The following is a 10,866-nucleotide window of genomic DNA, read 5'->3' on the forward strand; positions in this document are numbered from 1 at the left end:
ATGTACAGTTCCACTGGGTTTTACATGTATCATTGATCAAGACCTAATTCCATATTATTGATAGTTGGACTAGAATTATCATTTAGTGTCTACATCCCCAGTAATATCCCCATCAGTCCATGTGTTCAAGCAGTTGTTTTTCTTCTGTGTTTCTCCTCCCACAATTCTTCCTCTGTATGTGGCTAGTTTTCTTTCTCATAAGTCCCTCAGCATTCAAGCAGGTTCTTGCATTGCTGCTAGTAGAGAAGTCCGTTATGTTCGATTTTACCACAGTGTATCAGTCTCTGTGTACAATGTTCTCCTGGTTCTGCTCCTTTCACTCTACATCAATTCCTGGTGGTTGTTCCAGTTCACATGGAATTCCTCCAATAGATATTTTAATTATTCATTAGCATCCTTTTTTTTTTGATAATTCTTTATGGATTAGAAATGACCCAAGTAACAGATTCTTGAAAGTTAATCCTAAGGAACAATCATTTTGAGGTAAAGTGTCTTCAATTGCTGGGCTAGAGATGAAATATACATTTGCTACCCAAGGACCAATCTAATTATATTCAGAATTCATGTCTAGAAGTTCAACAACAATTTTTTTTGACATTGCATTTCATTAAGCTACTTACTAAAGTATGGAAGAATTATAATCTATTTTGGAAAAAAAAAGAGTACATGCACACATATAAAATGTTGAATCCTAGAAGTATTTGGCCAATTAAGTTGAATCATATAATGTAAGAAAAGGAACAGACATCAAAGATAATATTTTTCAATATTCAATCATTACTATTGTTAATGTTCACAGAGATATGTGAAAAATAACATGTGGGCTTAATAAAATAGATGGAAAATGTTAGCTCGTGCATAACATAAACTAGAGGCAATTGTTAATACAATATTGACCTGGAACCAGGAAGACCTAAGCTCAAGTCTGACCTCAGATCCTTAATAGCTGTGTGAATCTGGGCAAGTCACTTAACCTCTGTTTGCCTCATTTTTCTCATCTCTCTAATGAGGATAATAATTCTACCTATCTCAGAGCATTTTTGTGAGTCTAAAACAAAATATTTTTATAACATGCTTAACACAGTGCCTATATATGTTCATTTCCTCTTTACATCAACAGCTAATCATGATATTCAGATATTACTATTCCTGAATTTAAAAAAATATATTCAAAACATTTCACTCCAGTGAATCTGTGACTTCATCATAGTAGACACTACATTCAATGCTCCAAAATACAGCCTATCTTGACCTACTCATAGTATGTTATTCTACTCTATTTCACTCATATATTTTCCATAGGATGATCAAACCAATGTACTGAAAGCCTTCTTCATATACTTTTGATATTATATAGATACCAATGGCTCTTGAACTCTGTCCATTAATTATTCTTTACTCTTAGTATATAAAGCTGCTTATTTTTCTGATAATCCATTTATATGATTAGATATTTTAAAACTTTAACTTCAAAGCTTGTACAACAGAACTTAAAAAATTTTGCCATTTAAATTGAATTGAAAATTTACAATTTAAATATCTTTTAAAACTTCCTCTTTAAAACTTTAAAACACATCTTTTAAATCTTTATAGCTCCTGTATAATTCGACCAGATGTCTCTTATTGCCCTAACATCAATTTTGGTATACAGGAATATGTAGATACTTAAAGCTCAATAAAAATTCTAGAAATGAACTACACACAGAGACACATGTGTGTTTTCATGTATACATATATAGTTAAGTGTACATATGCACATATATATATTGTAAAAGTGAAATTTGAGAGATGTCATCTTTAAGTATATATATATGTATTTTCTATGGACACGGGAAAATTATCAAACTACATTTCCCGTGGTCCAATGGGTTTCCGGTTCCGGTTCTTTGGGCGTGGGGACACCTACGTCTCCAAGCAGAGAAGAGTTTATAATCTCCTGGGTTAGGTGGGAGTGGTCTCTTGGCCAGCAGACTGAGGAAGAGGTAATAATGACTGGGGCAGCAATTTTGAATTTTAACAAGCTCGTGGTCTAATGACTTTATCTATCATCATGGCTTTAATTAAAATACTAATATATATATAGTAGCCTTTATCAATTTTTATCCTTATAATTAATCATATAATCCCTCAGTAACTAATAAACAACAAATGTTTTCAGTATGTAGTTTATTTTACTTAGATAATTATAACAAATCTGTACTTCTTCTATGGCTTTCTCATGATTTTTTTTCCATAAAGAGTGACAAAAGTATACAGATTTACCTTGGTAGCTAATGTTTTAGTGATGTCTCTATTAAGTATGAAACCCTTCATATCATTTAAGGATTTTCTTTGTGCCAACAAATGCTATAGGGAAAAGTGAAAACAAAGTCAGAGTCTCAAATTTTCTGGTTTCTAAGTCTTCCTACATTTCAAAGCATTTCAGATTACTTGCAAAGGAAAACATTTTTTTCAGTGCTTCTTCAGCACTTTTGCAAGAACAGCAGTTGGCTGTTCATAACTAGAGCTACTCATGGCTAGTTGAAAATTTCTCAAATTTCTTGGCTTGGTTTTTTCCTTTGCATTTATGAAATAGTCCCCCCTATATTTTAGTTGTGTCCTTGGCCTTAGCCTTTTATATTTTGCTGAAGGGAAGAGTCTATGACATATCTCTCTATCCCCAGAAGCAAGCATAAGGTTATAATATAGTAAGATATCTATGAATAAAAGTGATGCTAAGATTAGTACTAAAATAATAATTAGAACTGGATAGAGAACCTGACTTTTTCAAAGTGCTTTGCCTGTGTTATCTTATTTGGTCACCTTTGATTAACTGGCACTAATTAGACATTTCCTATATTTATTCTTAAAGCAGCTGAGCTGAACCATTTGTGAGTATTACACAGGGTTTTTAAATGATGGTTTACACAATATATAGCGGTGGATGACCTTAGCAAACTAGTGTCTAATAAAACCAAAGACCTCGGCTTTTGGGATAAGAACTCTCTATTTTTAAAAAAATGCTGGGAAAATTAGAGAACAGTTTGGCAGAAACTAGGTTTAGACCAATATTTCACACCCTATACCAAGATAAGGTCAAAATGGGTATATGTTTTTGATGCAAAAGATTGATACCATAAAAAATTAGGGGGCCATAGAATAGTTTACTTGTCAGATCTATAAAAAGAGAAGATTTTATCACTAAACAAGAGAGAGAGAATGTTATAAAATGTAAAATGAATAATTTTGATTATATTAAAAACTTTTGTACCAACTAAGCCAATGTAACCAAAGTTAGAAAGGAACAAGAAGCTAGGAAAAAAATTGTAACAGATTTCTCTGATAAAGATGTAATTTTTCAAATTATAGAGAATTAAAAAAATTATAAGAATACAAACCATTCCCTTTTTTATACAATTGATTTAACTCCTTGTATATTTGAGTAATTAGATCCCTGTCAGAGTTTTTTGTTATAAAGATTTTTTCCCAATTTGTTGTTTCCCTTCTGATTTTGACTACATTGTTTTTGTTTGTACAAAAGCTTTTTAGCTTAATATAATCAAAACCATTTAATTTACATTTTGTAATTTTCTCTAACTCTTGCTTTGTTTCAAAAATCTTTCATTTCCCAGAGATCTGACAATAAACTATTCTATGTTCACTTAACTTATTTATAGTTTCCCTCTTTATATTCAAGTCATTCACCCATTCTGAATTTACCTTGGTGTAGGGTGTGAGATGTTGATCTAAACCTAATCTCTCCCATATTGTTTTCCAAATTTCCCAGCAGTTTTTGTCAAATAGTGGATTCATGTCCCAAGTTGGGCTCTTTGGGTTTATCATAGACTGTCTTGCTGATGTCATTAACCCCAAGTCTATTCCACTGATCCTCCCTTCTGTCTCTTAGCCATTCCCTAATTAACAAACAGTCAAAGGATAATAATAAGCAATTTTTAGATGAAGAAATCAAAGGTATCAAAAACCATATGAATAAATGTTCTAAATCACTCTTTATTAGAGAAATTCAAATTAAGACAATGTTGAGGTGCCACTTCATACCGATCAGATGGGCAAATATGACAGAAAGGGAAAGTGTAATTAATGTACTAATGTATTGTTGGTGGAGTCATGAACTGATCCAACTATTCTGGAGGATAATTTGGAACTATTCCTAAAGGGCCATAAAATTGAGCATATTCTTTGATCTTATAATAGCAGTACTGAGCCTGTGTCTCAAAGACATCATAAAAAAGAGAAAAGGACCTACTTCTTCAAAAATATATATAGCAGCTCTTTTTGTAATGGAAAAGAATTAGAAACTGAGTGAATTTCCATCAATTGAGGAATGACTGAGCAAATTGTAGCATATGATAAGCAGGATGATTTCAGAAAAAGCTGGAAAGCTCTTCATTAACTGACGTAGAGTGAAATAAGCAGAACTGGGAGAACATTGTCCCCAGTAACAACAATATTGGAACAATGATCAACTGTAAAAACTTGGCTATTCACAGCGATGTAATGATTTGGGTCAATTCTGAAGGACATATTATGTAATCCAATTAAAGAAAAATAACTGTTGAAGTTGAATGCAGATCAAAGCATATTATCTTTCACATTGGGTTATTTATGGTTTTATTTTGTGCTTTTACAACAATGACCAATATAGAAATGTGTTTTGCATAATAATACATATATGACCCAGATCAAATTGCTTACCCTCTCTGAGTTGGGTGGAGTAAAAGAGGGATGGAGACAGTTCAGATTTTATAATTTTGAAAGAAGTATGTTGAAAATTATTATTTATATATAATTGAGAAAATAAAATATCTTTTAATTTAAAAAAGACATGAATAAAAACATTTTAAAATAATAAAATATAATTATGGCTTCTATGTATTGGTGTCCACTGGTGGTTTTGAAGAGTCATTGAAAAAATGCAGCATGACACCACAAAATAAATACAGGCTATGAAGAATAGGGTTTTCTAGCATTAAAAATTATTGTCTGAATTAAGAAACTGTTCACAACTCACTTTTGTGGCCCCTTGAAGATTATAGATTACACAGCTAATAACTGTTGAATGTCAGTGGTGGAGCATTCAGTTTGACTTTTTGCTGCTGAAATATTTAATAAAGTCATTTAAAGTTTCAAAAAGAGCATATATATTTGGGAAGATAAAGGATTCTGAGAGGAAATATACTATTTCTGGAAAGGGAATCATGATTTCAAATGAAAGGAAAAATCACTGCACTCTTCTGGTTTGAGTGTGTGATGTTTCTATTTCTATCATGGTCAAGTATCTGCTATCTACACTGAAAATGAAATTTTGATACTAGAAAAGAAAGTACACAGGGGCCTCAAGTACTGCCTCTTCATTCTCTAGATTACAGGGAGAAGTGTTCTTAAAGCTCTTGACAGTCTTGAAGTTGAAAATGAAAATGGAAAAGAGTTTGAAAAGATTGAAAGGAATACTGACATGTAAGTAAAGACATGGAGAATAGAAGATTGGAAAAGGAAAAGAAAAAGGACCCTTGAACCCTTGGTGTTGAGACAAATTGGAGATTCTTTCTATAGAGAAAGAAATGGAAGCTCTGAAGATGGAGCAACTACTTACCCTAAAGCCATGAAAAAGTGAACATATAGAAGAGAAAAGTTCAGAAGAAAAAGCATCCACAGCAGTGGTTGGTGACCATTGACTGAGGAGTATAGAAAGAGTTAATTGTTTATCTGGTAACAGCAGAGAAGTCTGTTTTTTGGGGTGTTTTTTTTTCCTTTACTATGACATAACAAGGAACCTTAGCAGTGGTTTTATTTTTTTAGTTGTTTCTTACTACCCACTTGTGGAAAAAAATTATCCTTTTACCAAGGCCAGAATACAATTTATGGCTAAAGATGACTAAAGCAAAGAATAGGATGAAAGAGAATATGGATATGAATACACATGTTTGTGGATATTTTCTTGCAAAATATTAATATTACTATATAGCACCCACATAGTTGAGTTGGGTCTACAAGTTAGATCAGGCTTACCCTCCCAGTGGGTCACACAAACATTTCATCTATACAATACAGCGTGTTAAAGGTATACATAAATTTATATAATTATATTAATGATATCTGTAAACATGTCAGATATTTATATCATAAGACCATGGTTACACAGATGAACAATTAGCTCTAAGAAAGAACTTACATCTTAGAAAGAAAAAGAAGAAAATTAAAAGTAACTAAAATAAAAAATGTAATGTGCTAAACACATCCTAAAGATACAATGGGCACTTCCCTCTCCCAGTGGCCCAGCTCAGGAGAGAAGCCCATGCAGACCGCTCCAGGCCATATTGGGAGGCACCACCATGCAAATCCGAATAGCTTCTTTGCGGAGGGGGGGGGGGGGGGGCTGAGAAGCTGCCCAGGCTGAGACAAGCTCCAACCTTTCCTTCTCTGCTAGGCCTAAGGGATCCCAGGGGAGAACAGGGTGCAGCCCAGCACTGAGGATGTTCTGGAGCTTCCCACACAGCAGGAAAACTACCTGAAGCAGCTTCAACCCAATCTATTCAAAGGATGCTGTTGATGCTTGAAAATGCAAAACAACTGACCTGCAGAGTTTCCCCAAAACAGTTCCAGACTACCTTCTACCTAAATGATTCTCAGCCCAACTTGTGTTTGCCCATGGGCAATATCTATTTCAGTAGTATAGGAGGACCTCGCTCTACGTTATCCATCCCGCTTATATAACCTGTACAGGATATCTTCCATGATATTGAAGTATACCTTTGGTGAGCATCCCTCTTCTTTTTTTATTGTTGATGATCAAAGTGTTATCAGCATTATTCCTGGTTGCATTCACCATATCACCTTATCTTAGTATACTTATGAGAGACTCCTCATTGGAAGAGAGCCCCAAGAGCTGGTGTTTTAATCTGAAGTCAAAGACTAATTTATTATAAAAAAACAAAACACTAAATACAGCGGAATCTTGACTTGTCTGTGCCTTTCAGGTAGACGCGTGCTTGTGAAGATATGGTGTACTGTAGGAAATCGTTTATAAATGCTGACAGATTCATCCCTGCAAAGATATCATAGGAGTAGTACGGGCTGCTTCCTATTTCAATTCATCTCATTTTGGCTTTCCTCAAGAGGTGAACTGGAGTTTTGTTTGCCATTGAGGGGGTGAGGGGCCAGGAATACCTTGGGGATGACGGTGTTAGCCAGGCAGAGTGAAAGCGGCGCCAAGGGTGAAGAAGTGAAGAAAGAGGGGCACCTAACCTCCGAAACCAAAATCCCCTTTAAAGTGACCAGGTTCGTCGTGGAGGCGAGTCTCAAGCTGCGTTTGCAGTCCATTCCAGTTGCCACCGTCTGTCCCATTTACCTTACATTTTTTTTGAGAGACCAAAATAGAAGCGTATGACCCTAACCTCATAGCCGGGTCTGCCATTTACTTGGCAAGGAAGGTGGAGGAACAACATCTCAGGACTGGAGACATCATCAGTTTTTCATACGTACCTAAACCCCAAGAGCGAACCTTTGGAGTTGGACTCCTGATTCTGGGAGCTGACGGACAGCATCGTTCGGTGCGAATTGCTCCTGCTTAGAGTTTTGCATTTCTGCGTCGCCTACTACAGCCCAGCACCCCTACAAATACCTGCTCCACTACCTTATTTCTTTAAAGAACCGGATGAACCCTCACATTTGGGAGAGATCTCCAGTCTCCCTGATAGCCTGGGCGCTGCTCCTCCGCTACCCCGCCCCGCACGTAGCCGTGGCAGTGCTCTATCTCGCCTTGCAGTCCTGTAGAGTGGAGGGAGATGCCTGCTGATCTGAGGCAGAAACGCCGTGGTGGCAGGTCTTTAGTGAAGACCTTACCGAGCCAGTCATTGATAATATTGTGTCTGACCTGATTCAGACTTTCACAATGGACACAGGAAGTCCTTACCTTAATGGTCCTCAGACCACCCAGGGAGAAACAGACATTTGCTTTTTCTGAGGACTTCATTTGACCCACCAAAATGGGTCCTGACTTCAAAAAAATGATGTCAAGATGATCAAGATAGGTCCCAGGAACAGTTTTGCATTAGCAAAAGGAGAACTACTCTTGGGTTGCTTTTGGATAGTTCTTTGTCATTCATGTGGTGGCACAGTGGGAAGGTGAGAATAGGCATTCCCTCTGAGCAGGTTTGGAGTTTATTGTTTTTCGACAGGAATAGGTCCATGTTGAAAGAATGCCCTATGTTCAGTTGCCTTTTGGCACCTAAGGAAATTTTTTTAAGATGAACCTTTTGAATTTGATGTATATTGTATTTAAGCATCTCTTCATTAAAACAAAAACCAAAATAGAATACTTGATTGTATCCTTTGCAGTTATATTTCCAAGCTAGATATAAACTTAATCTTTGAATTTAAATGGAAGAGTATTTTAATTCTTGTAATAAAAGATAAACAAAAATCATAAAGATGTGAAAGTAGGTATATAGTTTAAGAGCTTTTGATGTTCTGTGGACCACTTTGGGGATAGGAGGAGGGTATTAGTCATAATTTTCCCCCACTTTGTGTTATCTTCTCCTCTCTGAAATATAAAATATGAACATCTTTTCAACACAAATGTACTCCCAGAAATCTTATGTTTTTAAAATCTTGGATTGCCAAGACATCTGAAAAATCAAAGCTTTCCAGTAAACCCAAAAGCAAATGAACACTAGGTAAAAAGAGTATGTTTACTTTCACCTATGTATAAAAATGGTATAAAAAAGAAAACTATGAATGGAGCAAGCATCAGGGAGTAACAAAAAGAGTAAGTGATGGACTGGTACCCACAAAATGGAAAAAAATTTAAAAAACCTTCTAGCAAACCTAGTAGCTATATGGGGAATCTGTATAAGAGAATGGAGGGGAAAATCAGAGGAAGGGATAGGAGAGATAGGTTACTGTCCGTCTCAGTAGAGGGTTGGGAGATAGAAAAACACTTTTATATTTAAGAAAGCAAGGTCATATTGCAAACTGTTGGCCAAAAGAAACATCTCAAGATTTTCACTTCTGTCATTTCGAAAACAAATTTTCTGTTTCTATACTAAATTTGTTTGTTGGTTCCCTTATAAAATGATTTTTATGAAAAATAAAGTTTCAATGGAAGTGCTTTTTAGAAATTAAAAACAATCTTTGCCTGGGCCAAGAATGATTTCCATAACCAGAGATCTTTTGAAACATCTTAAAAATGTTTTGGAGTAGCAAAATTATTACTACCTAAAGATATTTCCATTAAGAAAAAATAAGGGGCAGCTGGATAGCTCAGTGGATTGAGAGTCAGGCCTAGAGACTGGAGGTCCTAGGTTAAAATCCAGCCTCAGACGTTTCCCAGCTGCATGACCCTGGGCAAGTCACTTGACCCCCATTGCCCACCCTTACCACTCTTCCACCTAGGAGCCAATACACAGAAGTTAAGAGTTCAAAAAAAAAAAGAAAGAAAAAATAAGATCAATCTCATTAGGTATTTCAAGTCTTCATGTTTTAGCATATACCATAAGAAACCATCTCATCTCTGTGGTTTTTCTTTCTTTCAGTTTCTCTCCTCTCAGATAGTATTCTCTTGACTTGAGTCAATGGTCCCTAGTATTTAAAAAAATCCTTAAGTGACACAATAGGTAGAATACAGGGTCTGGATTAAAAAGATCCAAGTTCAAATCTAGCTTCTGATACTTATAAGCTATGTGATATAGGTAAAGTAAAACCTCTGTTTGCCTTAGTTTCCTGAATAAAACTCTTGTTAGGGGACAATAATAGTGAATCCCAGTGTTTTAATGAGGATGAAATGTTATATATGTGAAGCTTTTAGCACAGTGCCTCTCATGTAGTAGGTACTTTCAAAAAATTAAATAAACACTTATATGTTGATACAATTATAATAATCATTTTCTGTCATTTTGCAATCCAGCTTCTCTTCTTCCCTCTCACCCCTTCCCTCTACTTAAGTAATATATATGTTGTACATGTGTTGTCATACAATTTATCTTTCCATCTTCATCATGTTATAAAAGAAGATGCATATTGCTTACATTAGAGAAAAAGTCATAAAGGAAATAAAACGAAGAATCATATAGTAGGCAATTGATAAATATTTGTTGTTTTCTCTTTCATTTTATAAAATAGAAAAAAATCATAGAAAAAGACTGGTAATTTTAAGAAGAAAGCTTACCTGTAACTACAGTGGATGATAAGGCTGGACTGAATACTGGGGAAGTATGGAGATATATTAAATATAAAAAGTTTGAGAAATAAAAACAGTTGTCAAAGAAACTTGAAGCACAGGCTCAATGTTTGGGGATATCAGCTCTATGAGATTTGAAGTAACAATGATGTGTGGTAAAAACTCTGTATTGTGGGTTCAGATGTCTAAAAGACTTTTGCAAAACTGAAAGTCTTATGTAGTTAATAGGCTGCTATGGTGATGTTTCTGCTGTTGCTTCTACTAATGATGATGATAATTCTACTGATAGTATAAAAGAATAATAGCAGATTTAAGGTTTAGTCTTGATTCTGCTTCTAATCACCTCTATACTGGTAGCAAAATTATTGAATTTCTTTCTGTCTCCATTTCATCATGTGAAAAATGAAAGGCTTGGATTAGGTTATTTTTAAAAGTTCCTTCCGTCTCTAATATTTTATAATTCTACAATATAGGCATTGCTGAATGCTAAATTACAAAGAAAAGCATTCTGCATAGTTAAGAGATTAAAATGTAGGAACCAGGAAGTATCCCTTTCATTATATTCAGTTGTCATCCATAATAAACTCTACTCTTCTCAGAACACCATAATGAAAGGAATTTCAGGTCTTTGTAAATAGGTTTAACAGAAATTCAGAAATGGAAATATAAGTCAGGGTTAATGGTTAATG

At 34.9% G+C, this 10,866-nt stretch overlaps 1 pseudogene; it reads left to right on the forward strand.

Annotated features, from left to right (window-relative positions):
- The first annotated feature begins 7,174 nt into the window (after positions 1–7,174).
- LOC123248134 lies at positions 7,175–7,963 on the forward strand (annotated as a pseudogene).
- Positions 7,964–10,866: the final 2,903 nt, after the last annotated feature.

The sequence above is a fragment of the Gracilinanus agilis genome, chromosome 1, assembly GCF_016433145.1.
Source record: "Gracilinanus agilis isolate LMUSP501 chromosome 1, AgileGrace, whole genome shotgun sequence".
Taxonomy (NCBI): domain Eukaryota; kingdom Metazoa; phylum Chordata; class Mammalia; order Didelphimorphia; family Didelphidae; genus Gracilinanus; species Gracilinanus agilis.